General features: G+C 38.4%; 1 protein-coding gene across 2 annotated transcripts in view; it reads left to right on the top strand.

Moving 5' to 3' along the window:
• Nucleotides 1-13,095, top strand: part of LOC135225711 (protein argonaute-3-like) — a 470,090-nt gene that overhangs the window by 172,650 nt on the left and 284,345 nt on the right. The gene's annotated exons all lie outside the window — the stretch shown is intronic.

The raw sequence follows: 13,095 nt of genomic DNA on the forward strand, positions 1-13,095 counted from the left end.
CACATATGAACAAATAACAAATTTTTAATACAATTTGTATTTTTTATAGCTAACAAATCTGAAGTTTTAATATTAACTGCCCACCTCTAGCCACCCCCCTCACATCCTAGGTTGGAAGAAAGACCAACTCATCACGAGGTTCCAAGCTCAGCCGGTGACCAGCTTCCACCTTATATATGCATGAGTTGCCAGATGCCACAGATTCCTTCCTCTACAATCTTGGATTGTTTTAACTGGTTTCCAGCTGGCACTAGAAGACTATCCTATTGATACCTACGGTTTGTTAGCTATGAAAAGTACAAATTGATTAAAAATTTGTCATTTTTCAAAGAAAGCCAACAAAGGGCTCACTTTCTGGATGGCTTGCAACCTAGGAAAGCAGTGCATTTCCCCCTTTTAAATTGCAAACTCTAAAATTATATACTTAGCTCATACAGTTTGAGTGGTTAGTTAAGGGTAGGGTGTAAGTAGAGAAGACCATCTGTGACAGCTACGACATAAAGGTAAACCTGAAGTGATCAGATGGGCCATAACGTTATATCTGTAGTGCGGAGTCTCCTCAGAACAATAGAGGATTTTCTTTTCCAAGGGTCCCCACTCTTGGCCAGGAATGACGGGCCAGGGGACAACAGCAAGTCAAGGCCAGACTTGTGGGTGATGAAGTGTTGCTCCCATCTGAGAAAAATAAGTTTACAGCTCTAGTCACCTGACACCATGGCGGGTCAGGGAGTCCACCTTTTGGAGCATGTTGAATTAAGGAAACGACGTGAGTCGAAGCTTGTAATGGGATCCCTTGCTAGAGCAGCCTGTGCAATGTAATATAATAACATAGGTACTTTGTTTTAAGTTATGAAAGACACTTGATTTTGGATGATAAAATTATTCGCAAGTGCAGTCTCAGCTAGAAACTGAAATATTTAAGCACTAACAATATTATAATATATTTTATTAGCCTTTAATCAATGTTCATCATTTGTTTGCTGGCAGTCTGTCAGAACACCCAAACCATGGGTGTTTTTTGTGTTTCAGATTAAATATTACAAAACACACATATGATATAATTATTTGATATATTTGATTCTAGTCAATACATTTGCATAAGATACATATATCAGTTTTAAATACTGCTTGTTGTGGAAGGGCGAGGTTGAGGATGTTTTGAGTTGTTTTTGTCGGACATTAAGTACTTGAATTCAGTTCTACTCAGGATAAATACCTTACAAAAGAGATAGAGTTGATCTCGGTCTAGTTGATAAGTAATAAAAACCTTGGATGTTACTATTTTTCCAGATGTTATGTAATGTTATAATCTTGGCTTTTGGTGCATAGCACCAATAGATTATTGATTATACAGTGGTCCCCCCGTATTCGCGGGGGATGCGTACCAGACCCCCCCGTGAATAGTTAGAACCCGCGAATGTTTGGAACCCCTATAAAAATGCTAAAAACAGCCTATTTTGTTAGTTAAAACTCAAGAAAACCCACTAAAAATTTTCATACATGGTTTTTTTAATAGTTTTATCACAAAAAGTGCATTTTATGATGAAATTGATAAAAAAAAACCAGGAATTTGTGGATATTTATCATAGAAAAATACCGCGAATGCGCGAATTTTCCGCGAATAATACAGGGAAACGTTCCTGAGAGAAATCCGCGAATGTGTGAGTCCGCGAATCTGGAGAACGCGAATACGGGGGGTCCACTGTACACTGGTTTCTACATCACTCAAAATATTCTCAAAGCAACAATATGCCATAAGTCATTTCTGACTTGCCAAGTTCAAATCACAAGTCATGAAAATCAAAATCAGTATGTAAAACCAATACTCATAAGTAAGATGCTCATCCACTTATTTGTGTCAATCAGTTTGTGTTGCATTAGAAGTTTCTACAGACCCATTGATTGGTAAACAGTGAAACTGTGACCTGATATCCCTGTTTTGTATGTAATGTAATACATATACTTTTAAGGTATTCAGGGGAACCTGGGTTTTCATACATAATCTGTTCCAGAACCTCCCACGAAAACTGAAATAATAATTCCCATAAGGAAATATGTAAATACAATTAATGTGTTCCAAACCCCCAAAAATATTTTTTTAAATACATTTTATAGGGAATAAACAGTTTTACTTACAGAAAGCAATAAGAAATAAATATAAATTACTAATGAAATGAATAAATGAGCATTTAATATCACTCTTACCTTTATGGAAAACACCTTTTGGCATATGAAAGACAAAGAGGAGGAGAAGAAGTTATTGTTTGGAAGGGGAATCTCCCTCTAGAAGGACTTCAGGTATCAAGGACCTTTCTGGGGTTAGTTCTCTTCGTTTTTCACCGGTGCTATCTGAGGTTACTTCCCCTCTTCTTTTTACTGGCACTAGGACCAGCTTGAGAATTACTGGACCCCTGTTGCACAACAAAACTGTCCAAAGACATTTGTTCACATGACATAGTCATTAAACATGTTGGAGACACGGATTACAACTTCTTTGTTGGGATCATAATTCTCCACAAAATTTTTTACATCTTTCCACTTTGCAAACATGTCCTTAATCCCTGAAGTAGGCACATTATTAGTCACATTATGTATGCCCATTCATTTTCTGAATTTTTCAAACCAGCCTATGCTGGCCTTAAATTCACTAACAGTAGCGCTTGTTGTAGGCGTTTTGTCACTGATATCGACATGCAATCTTCATACACTTTGCTACAAGTTCTTTCTTAAATATATAGTTTCTCACCTTTTTTTTTTACACAAGGGCTAATACAGGTATTCTACTTACGATGGGATTAGGTTCCAAAAAACCCATCTTGGAAAAATTGTTTCTTGAATATAGCCTTGTACACTAGGGTAATCAGTACCATCTTTACATATAGGTTATTGTTACGAACCCCAAGAGGTCCGCTCCAAGTTCGATATTATTATAAACAAAAAGAATTCAACACCAACAGTTGAAACTGGGGATACGAATATAGAAAGAAACTCTAACACAACAAAGGTTTATTTACAAGCTTACTAACAAAGATAAATGCAGAATGGTATCTCCTATCTACATAAAAAAGGTAAAATCTTACACTTCATGAACAGGGGGACACAGTGACGTAATGTTAATACTTGCGGGCAAGGTTTGCGCTGTCGGAGATCTATGGTCGAAGCGGTGGCTTCACAAAAGGAGAACTGTAGTTGTAGACGTCTTCTTGACTCCGTATTGCAGAAAATAATGTCTATTCTTGATACTTGAAGGGCAGGGACTCCTCGAAACCTCTTGTAGAAAGCTTCTTCTCTCAAGGCTTGCTCAACGTCGAAAATACCTTGGTCGTTCTCCCTGACTGGATGACTCGACCAGAATTCAACCAACTCTTGAGCGCCTTTTCCTTTCTGATCCTTCGTCTGTTCCTTCTTCTCTTATCTCTCTCTGATGATCTGTGATGTCTGCTGCTGGGCTCTCACTGATAATCTGATCTGTGACTCTTACTGATGATCTGCTCCCTCCTACTTCGTCAGTCATATTTAAACGGCAACCTGGGGGTGTGGCCTACCAGTGAACGTCACAGGCTCCCGAGATTACCAGAACGTCTTAGAAGAATCTAGACGAAGTATTGCATCAGAAATCACGGCGTTTCTCACGACACTTCGGCGCCTGTTGCGTTTCCCAACACGCCCGGCGATTCGAGAACAATCATGAGAACAGGCGCCTCCAATACATGCGCGAATGCCTCCGTGCTGCAGAACTTCTCGAAGAAGATGCGTTTTCATTTCCTTTAGCTCATCTTTCGTCGCTTTGAAGCCATTACCATGACAGATAGCCTAGCCTACACTACACAGTATATTTTACACATATATGGCATAGTAATTATTAATTTCAGCTAATTCTCTAGTTTTAATGCATATTGGCTTATGATAATTCAGTACAAAGAGAAATTGAATAACATTAATAAGTTAGCCTAGCATATACAATGATGATATCATGGTATATCATATACGTACGAATACAGTAGCCTAGCCTACAGTATATTTTATATACTACACATACGATTTAGTAATTTATTAATAAGCCAATTCTGGAGGTTCGGTCAATTCTAACTATGATATATATACATAAAAAAAATTGGAATCAGACCATGATCAGAGTCGGACCGATATCGGCATAATTTAGCGAAATCAGGCTGCTGGTGGCTACGTATATTGATTATGGAATAAAAACATAACGAATATGCATCTTTTTCTTGAATCTTTTAAAAACTTATACATTATTGTATCCAATAATATTGTATATATTGTCATTTTATTTTGTCATAGAATAGTAACAAAGCGGTCAATGATTTGGTTTGGAAATTAGCTGATGGCGAATACGAGTTTATTCGCCTTATTCAACTCAATTTGGAGCCAATTTTCTTGCTTCTAGTTAGCATAAAAGAATATCTAGATAGTACTTCACTTATATGAGACAAGGTAATTTTTCGTTATACTGTGAGGACCAGGGAGTAAGACAGGTAACTGGGTACTGATAATTTACAGGTAAACGCAGGTTATAAAGGTGGCTGTGGACGGATATGTAGTATCCTACATGAACAGAGAGAAACTGGGTCTGGGCCAGAAGGATATCTATGGGTACAATTGTTGTTCATGCATGAATTATATATCGGCTGAAAGGCCAGAGAGTTCTACACATGATGATGTACAATTTAATTTAGTAAGGTGTTACAGTGGAACTAAAGTAGCAGAAGGACGTTATCCTTACAAATACTCCCCACCCCTCCCCCCAGGCTATTATTATGGAATAATGATTGGATGAAAATTATCTTGGAGGCAGGAGGTGACCCCTTGTCCTTGTGACACTTGTTGTGGGGCTTCATCGAATGTCAAGTCCTTCGGCGTTGCTGCTGTCAGGATGCCTCCCCTGGCAGTTGCATGGGGAGGCTCTACTGTCAACTGAGGGTGACCAAGACTGCGAAGGGAGCTGCATTGTGTGCGATGGCGGTGTGGGACAGGCCTTTGGGACCCCCAGGTGTGGTGGCAGCATAGGTTGGGCTGAGGAAGTCCCCAGGGTGGCAGCAGCATCCGCAGAGCGGAACCACAGGTGAGGCAGCGGCGTCAGCAGGTCAAGGAGGCCCAGGGTAGCGACATCAGCAGAGAAAGAGGCCGACAGGTGCAGCAGCGGTGTTGATGGGCCAAGGAGGACTACAGGCAGTGACATTGGAAGGGTGTGCAGGTCCACACATGTGGCAGTGATGTCGGTTGGGTAAAGCAGGACCCTGGGTGCAGGGGTGCAGCAGCGGCATCATGAGGCTGCCTGGGAACTTTCAGGTGCGGCAATGGCTCCAGGTGAAGAACCGAGGGGGCCTGCAGGTTCGGCGGGTCAAGAAGGTATCTGGTGTCCCCTGGTTGAGGCAAAGGAGGCTGCAACAGTGAATGGATGTTTCTAGACTGCCATCTGATTTTGTTTTGGCTGACCAGCACCCAGCTACTGTCCTTGTGGCTTGTCTCGCTCACAGAACAGATGAAACCACTTGAAAGACGCCATAACACACCTGGAAGATGTACCGTGATGGGTCCGTTAATGGCGTCTGTGTCGTCCTTGGAATGGAGCTTTGAAACCTAAAGGTTCTCTGAAGGTGAGCGGCCAGAATTAGTCCATTAAAGGCTGGGCCTAAACCGCTGTGTCAACGTCACTCCAGGAGGTCACCAGTTGTGAGGACCAGAGAGTAAGACAGGTAACTGGGTACTGATAATTTATTACAGGTAAACACAGGCTATAAAGGAGGCTGCAGATGGGTATGTAGTATCCTACCTGAACAGAGAGAAACTGGGTCTTGGCCAGAAGGATTTGTTTTCTTGCAGACATATATACATGGATACTTATGGGTACAATTGTTTTTGATACATGAATTATATATCAGCGGTAAGGCCATAGAGTTCTACACACAATGATGCACAATAGAATTTAGCAAGGTGTTACAGTGGAACTAAAAAAGCGGAATGACGTGGGCCTTACAACACGACGTGTTTTTAAGTCGAAATATGAATTAATACGTCTTGTGAACTAAATTATTGTTTTCATTAACATGATGCACTGTGGGCATGTATATTGTGTAAAAAAATTATGTGATTCCGTTTGCTATTTTCACTTTGATTTCATCATAGTAAGAGCCTAACCGTTACATTATTTATCTTTTATCGGCGTGAAAACAACAGTAAAATGTGTTCTTTGAAGACTTGAAGTTTTGATTAAAATTATTTTCTCTGTTTTATCTACGGTTGTGTGGGGTTTAAATTTATGAGTATGTTTTCTTGCTGATCTTTGATCTATAGCAAACAAAGTTATTACATAAAAATATATTGGTCCTATTCTACATAACGTCATTTATAACATAACTACGGTAATTGTTTACTATAGTTGATGGTTGAAATACAAGCCAAATGGATGTTGTTATCACTTTTCAAAACTTTTCTCATTCGGTTGTTCATGGCTATATACATTTGTGATTGAATATAATGTTAAAACAATAGTTTCATAATTCAATTTTGCTGATTTTTTTTTACTTACTATTTAACTAGAAAATGGGACAAAGTTAGGCTACTGTAATTTGGTCTCTCTCTCTCCCTGATTGTTGGTACGCTGCTGCCTGCACCCGTTACAAGCGAAATTTAAAAATATTTTCAAAATATTGTCTTATCAGAATTAATTGCTAACCCCATCGTAAAATCAGATTATCATAAGATGAATTATCGTAACTTGAACATTACCTGTACTTGAACTTTCTTTGGCACCATGATGGCTTATTTAGCAACTGCACTAGAATAAGAAAGCACAAAAACAATGAGCACAAAAGCAGAATGGGTCATACAAGAAGATGGGATGCTTTGTTTTGGTGCTCAATACCAGGCCTAGTTACGCACTGGGCCCCGGTTGGAGCGTTTTGGAGTGTACGAAAACCGAGGAAACTTATAATAACCAAGATGAAATTTCCTCCTAAAAAAAAAAACACACAAAAAGAGAGGTGTAGGAAAGCTGAGGATTGACTGTACAGTATTTTATTTTAAATTTGTTGCACAGTAGAGACCCGGTCCTCGATCATACTAAAACTCAAAATAATCTAAGTTCACTGCAAAATATTGAGTAAATTTTGCATCTGAGCTCAAACAAAATGCAGAATCCAACCCAATGAATCTATGATTTTTGTAAACAAAAGTGGTTTGGTCAGTCGCCACTAATAGGCATTGTTCCCATGCCCATTTGGTGAGGAAAACGGTAAGAACCACAATTGAACATCATAAGATTATTGAAAATTATTATGAAAGAGACAGTCTATGACAATCCTAAAATCGTGCCGAGATTTTTAATGATAGGCTAACCCTTGAAGTGTCGATAGTAGTGTCAGTAGTTAGCTACAGTCACAATTATTGATAAACTATCAACACTAAACAAAGCATCTGTAATCAAGGTAAAAACTGTAGGTCATTAAAGTGAATCACTTGTGATACAACTTTTGATATTGTAAACAAAACAGCTGTAATTACAGCAATTACCATGGATAATTACCATAATTTAACGTTAGGATGTTCGAGTTTTCACTTTGTTACAGGTGTACGATATCTATCCGTAATTCTTAAAACCGAAAAGCTCTATAGACCCAAACAAATATTTTCTGGAGAAAATTATAATTTGAAAAATTTAAATGTTATTACGGAATATGTGTTGTCATTGTATGCCATTTGCATTTGATATTGTTTGCATTCTCAAAATCTCGGCTGATTGAGACTATGAATATCTTTATGCCAATACACTTGGCTGGTAGATAAGTAATTTATAGATACTTTTTCTTGTAAAGTAACAAAGTAGGGTTTAAAACGTGCACAATACTTGATTGTATAAGCGTTAAGTGTGATTTTGCCAGTTCTTAACATCAATTTTTTTTTTTTTTGTAGTGACAGTAAATGACATCGACAATCAGCTGTTTCTATTGCCCTGGATAGGTTGTTACACTTACAGATATCCATTAGCAAAAGTCTAATAATATTTGTGTATTGAGAATAACAGTCATTTAAATAAAACCCTTGTATTACTGTGTCTAATCATATTGCATGTGTTGTGTTAAGCCTTGTATAACGAGGCCGCACTGTGAAGTTATTTAGACCTGCGATGTTATACGCAAGTATCGTGTGGTATCCTTCCCATCCTCGTCTGAGATTGCGATGATGGTTTCTAAGTCAGTATCTTCTTGGGTATAAAGGCGGAGATGTGTCAAACTCATGATGATAACTTAACAACAATGTGTTTGCAAAACTACATCTCTTGAGTAGAAGGCAAGAAGGTGGTTATGAGAACCTGATTCTAGGAGGGGAAGTAGAGTTCTGAGATACAAAAGCATTTACAAAAGTATAGGAGAGCACAGCTTAGCTCAGCATACATAACATACAGACAGACGAACATGTGAGAGGAAGTCACGTAGACGTCTGTGGGTTATAGGTCAATAGGTTCTCAGGCGAAAGCACTGTGACCTGTTGTGACACAACAATGGATTTGATTATCACAGGCAAATGCAAACCAGGGCGCTGCTGATTCAATACATCAAAGCCTAGCTTGCGTCCTGTTTATCAACCTTTATCACACTCCTTGCTATTTCAACAGTGACCCCTTAGGTCATGAGCTTATTTATATATGGATTATAAATACTACTAAATGTAACCCTTACATTAATTGCTCGGTCGGCTACAAAACCAAACACAACATTAAAGTTTGACTTGCATATGACTCAAAGGAGTGTGATAAAGAAATTATGTGAATATATAGTTAACCCATAGTTACCAGCAAGTGGTTAAGGAATGATATGCAACTGATTATATAAAAAAATCAGATATATAGAAATACTCATAAATAATGAATAATACATGGGAGATACAGATCCACGTACAAGATAAATGCATATATCATACTAATAGTAAAGATACATGTCTTACATAATGATAGTTATATACTGTTAGTCATGAAAATATATATTCAACAGAAAGTACTACCGTACGTATGATGATTGCATGACACAAAAATTACATTCTAAAAATCATATATGGTTAAGAAGTAAAATGGTACCAAAAATGTGATAAGATAAAAGGTAACTGATTAAGAATAGGTGCTACCTGATTAGCAATACAGTTGCCCCCCGTATTTGCGTTCTCCGGATTCGCGGACTCACACATTCGCGGATTTCTCTTGGGAACGTTTCCCCGAATTATTCGCGGAAAATTCGCGGTATTTTTCTATGAGAAATATGTACATGTATATAATGATTCAAATAGGATAATAGGTAACTGATTAAGCATAGTTGCTACCTGATTAATATAAAATAGATTCAGATAAGTGTGCACATCATATAGATTCCTGGTGCGTACATGCACAGACATATTGATTCATTGTAGAACTTCAATTGATTATATTAGGTGTGTTACTAGATATATTGAATGATAAATGATAATTAAGCTTCTCATACTTTACATTTGGAATGCAATGTCACAGAGGTTCCTGTTACACATTTAGCCAGCGTTCAAACAGCTTTTCACACAAAACACAATTCCAAACTACTTCCCCGGGGCCCCGAGTCAATTGAAATGGCCAGTTTCAAGTGACTAAAGTCAAATGCCTTAAGGGCTAATGGGTAAGTGTCAGGACGGGGTACGATGTTCTGTTGATGATCCATTCTTGTTTGCCTCAACCTTCGCCAAGCAAATACGTTAGCAGTGACCAGAGCCACCACCAACACGCCTGTCACAGCCAGCAGTGTGTAGAACCGTAAATCCTCGTCGACATGGTAAACCCTTGAAGTGTGGTCCATACCAGACAGTTTGGATAGTTGATGGGCCACTTTAGCGTTGTATGGAAGGGGTAAAGCTGGGATGATGGTACTCGACCAAGAAAAATTCGCGAAGTAAGCTCGTTCCCTTATGATGGTGCTTACTCCACGGACTGTGTATTTGGGCGTGACTCCACTGCAGCCGTCCGCAGCGACGAACATCCGTGAAGAGGCCGTTGATCCATCCGGGCTTACCCGTGGCAACTGAACAGTGAGTGAACCTATCCAGGTCTCTGATAACCATAAATGTTTCCTTATTAGGGGAAATCAATACGTGTCCCATCAGATTAGATATTACTGGTAATGAGTTATTCGTATGAAAGTAGGAAACGGTGCAATTTTGTAAGATTGCCAGGCATCAGAAGAATTAAAAGGAATGTTAATCATGATCCTGTAATTCTCAACACTTACTGATATTAAGCTATAATAAAATTCTATCTTATGTGCATCTAACAAAGGATTATAACCAAGTTTCTCTCGTCCGTTCTCTAAAGTTAATGTTAAATCTTTGATAGGCAAAAGATGTGGCGACAGAACACCCTTTGTAGCTAGCGTGATAGCTTCCACATAGTCTTTTGACTTTTCAATAAAATGTGAAATTGTTGTACGGATATGGTCTACCTTAGAACTGTAATATGCTAATGTTGCCAGCAGGTGTTGCACATCCATCATCTGATTGATATTACTGGAATGTTCGATCACCAATGTCATAAGTTGATTTATTGATGATAATTGAGCCATGTGTAAAATGTATATTTTTTGTTTTAGCACTTCTTACACGACAAGAATGTCTGAACAGACAGAACCAATCCGAACAATATAAGCTTCATGTTGGAAACCTGCAATTAGTGAAATATATGTAATTACTCATGTTTGAATTAGCTACTTCTATACAAAACAGAAAAAATATTTTCATACAAATATTATATATACATACATTTATTATGCAAGTTTCATAGATACTATTTATTAGTTATGTTTCATATATAGGCTTACATAAATTCTTCTCTTTCTCTCTCTCTCTCTCTCTCTCTTTCTGTCTACTCCTTTTCCTTAACTGCGAACATGAGCCAACGGTATTTTTCTTACATCAGTAGGTTGGGATGTGTTTTGAACATTTAATCTGTTGGCCGTTAATATTTCTAAAATGCTAAACGGGCCTTCAAACTTAGGTGTTAGCTTGTAGTTTAAACCCTTGCGAATGTATACTTGTATATATATTTGGTTGCCTACTGTATATGATTTAGTTGGCTTAGCAATTTTATCATGATTTCTTTTCATTATGATTTGTGATTCTTCTAAATTCTTACAAAGTATATTATATCGGCTTGCACTTGCTTCCATAACATCCCGTAGGGGATTTGATAAATGGGTTGTAGGTGCAAATACATGGAAAGGTGTCCTAGCTGGGGTACCATACAATGTCTCGTGCGGCGACATTTTGATAGATACACGATATGAATGGTTAAGAGTACTTAGAACCGCTGGTATGGCAATATCCTAGTTGGGATTCATTCCCCCAAGTGTAACTCGTAGGACATTTAACACCTTCCTATTTACCCTCTCAACTAATCCATTAGACTCTGGGTGATAAATCATGGTATTGATTTTCTTAATGCAAAGGAATTCACACAACGAGTTAAGGAAATGATTATTGAATTCTCCACCCGAGTCAGAGATTATCATGTGTGGAATTCCATGTTTACAAATTTAGCACTCGTAAAATTTCCTGGCGCATTCAATTGTGGTTTTAGTTTTTAGTGCTATCAATTCTGTATATCGGGTCAAGGGATCTATTAACACTAAGAGGTGCTTATTTCCTCGGTCAGACTCGTAAAACCCTGTTAATAAATCTTAAGTGTACTCTTTCAAAAGGGTTGGTTGGGCACGGGATAGGCCCCCAAGCTGACAGGTGTCTTAGTGTGCCCTTTGTTTTCATGACAAGTGTGACAATTAGCTATGTGTTTTTTTATATCTGTAAGCATCGTATGCCAATAAATAGTGATTTGGCTTTCTGTGACATGATAGAGAACCCTGGATGACCATGTAATGGATTGGAATGCAACCAGTTTAAGACGATTGGTATAAGCGAGATTGGAACCACTACCTGGTCGTTAGTCACTTGCGGGGTGCTGTGGGTTTTCCTTGTCACGGACCTACACAGAATATTATCCTTAATTATATAATTCTGCTGCGTATACTTCACATATTCCTTTTCTTTAGGATTCCTGTTCAAAGCACCTATTATTTTCTTTAACTGCTGATCTTTTCTTTGTTCAGTCTACTAGTTCAGCGCTCCAACCGGGGTCTTCCTGTTCAGAAACAGTTTTAACAATAGTCACGGATGTTGATATATCTACTAGTTCAGCTAATGGCTCCATACAAGATGGCGCGGGGTTTTGTGATAATGCGTCGGCAATGATATTTGCTTTCCCATGTAGATATCCTATCCTTGCGCCAAAGTCTTGAATGATCATATGCCACCGAGTTCTTTTGGGACTGTGACTAAAGCCTTTAAAGAAGTCGGTGAGGGGCTTATGGTCAGTAAGAACCTGGACAGGATAGCCGTATATTATGAACTTAAAATGCACTAGTGAGTTAACAAGCCCTTCCTTGTCTATTACTGCATATTTTCTTTCAGAAGGTCTCAGTTTACGTGAATAAAAAGCTTTAGGGAAGAACTGTTTATCATATTGCTGAAGCAGTACCCCTCCTACCCCTTGGTCTGAGGCGTCAGTTGCGATAAAAAATTCCTTACTGAAGTCAGGGAATTTTAAGATAGGTGAACTGCATAATTCCTCTTTCAAGATATCGAACGCCTGTTGATGCTTGTCAGACCATGTAAAATCTACGCCCTTCTTCGTAAGATCGGTTAGAGGAGCGGCTATAATTGAGTAATTGCATATAAAACGTCGGTAATACCCACTAAAGCCTAAAAATTGCTGTATCCCCTTGACGTTAGTAGGTATCGGAAAGTTACGGATAGCCGACACCTTATCGTGGACTACCTTAAGACCTTGACTAGACACCGTAAAACCTAAATAGACTAGTTCTGTTTTGAAAAACTCGCACTTAGTTATCTTTACTCTTAAATTATGTTGCCTTAGTCTCTGTAGCACAAGCTCTAGTTTACGTAAATGTTCTTCTAAAGTATTAGAAAAGATTACAAGGTCGTCCATATAGGCATGTAGGGTATCCCCTAACAAGTCTCCGAACACTATATTAATCATTCTGGTGAATG

This window comes from Macrobrachium nipponense, chromosome 13 (genome assembly GCF_015104395.2).
Source record: "Macrobrachium nipponense isolate FS-2020 chromosome 13, ASM1510439v2, whole genome shotgun sequence".
Taxonomy (NCBI): Eukaryota; Metazoa; Arthropoda; class Malacostraca; order Decapoda; family Palaemonidae; genus Macrobrachium; species Macrobrachium nipponense.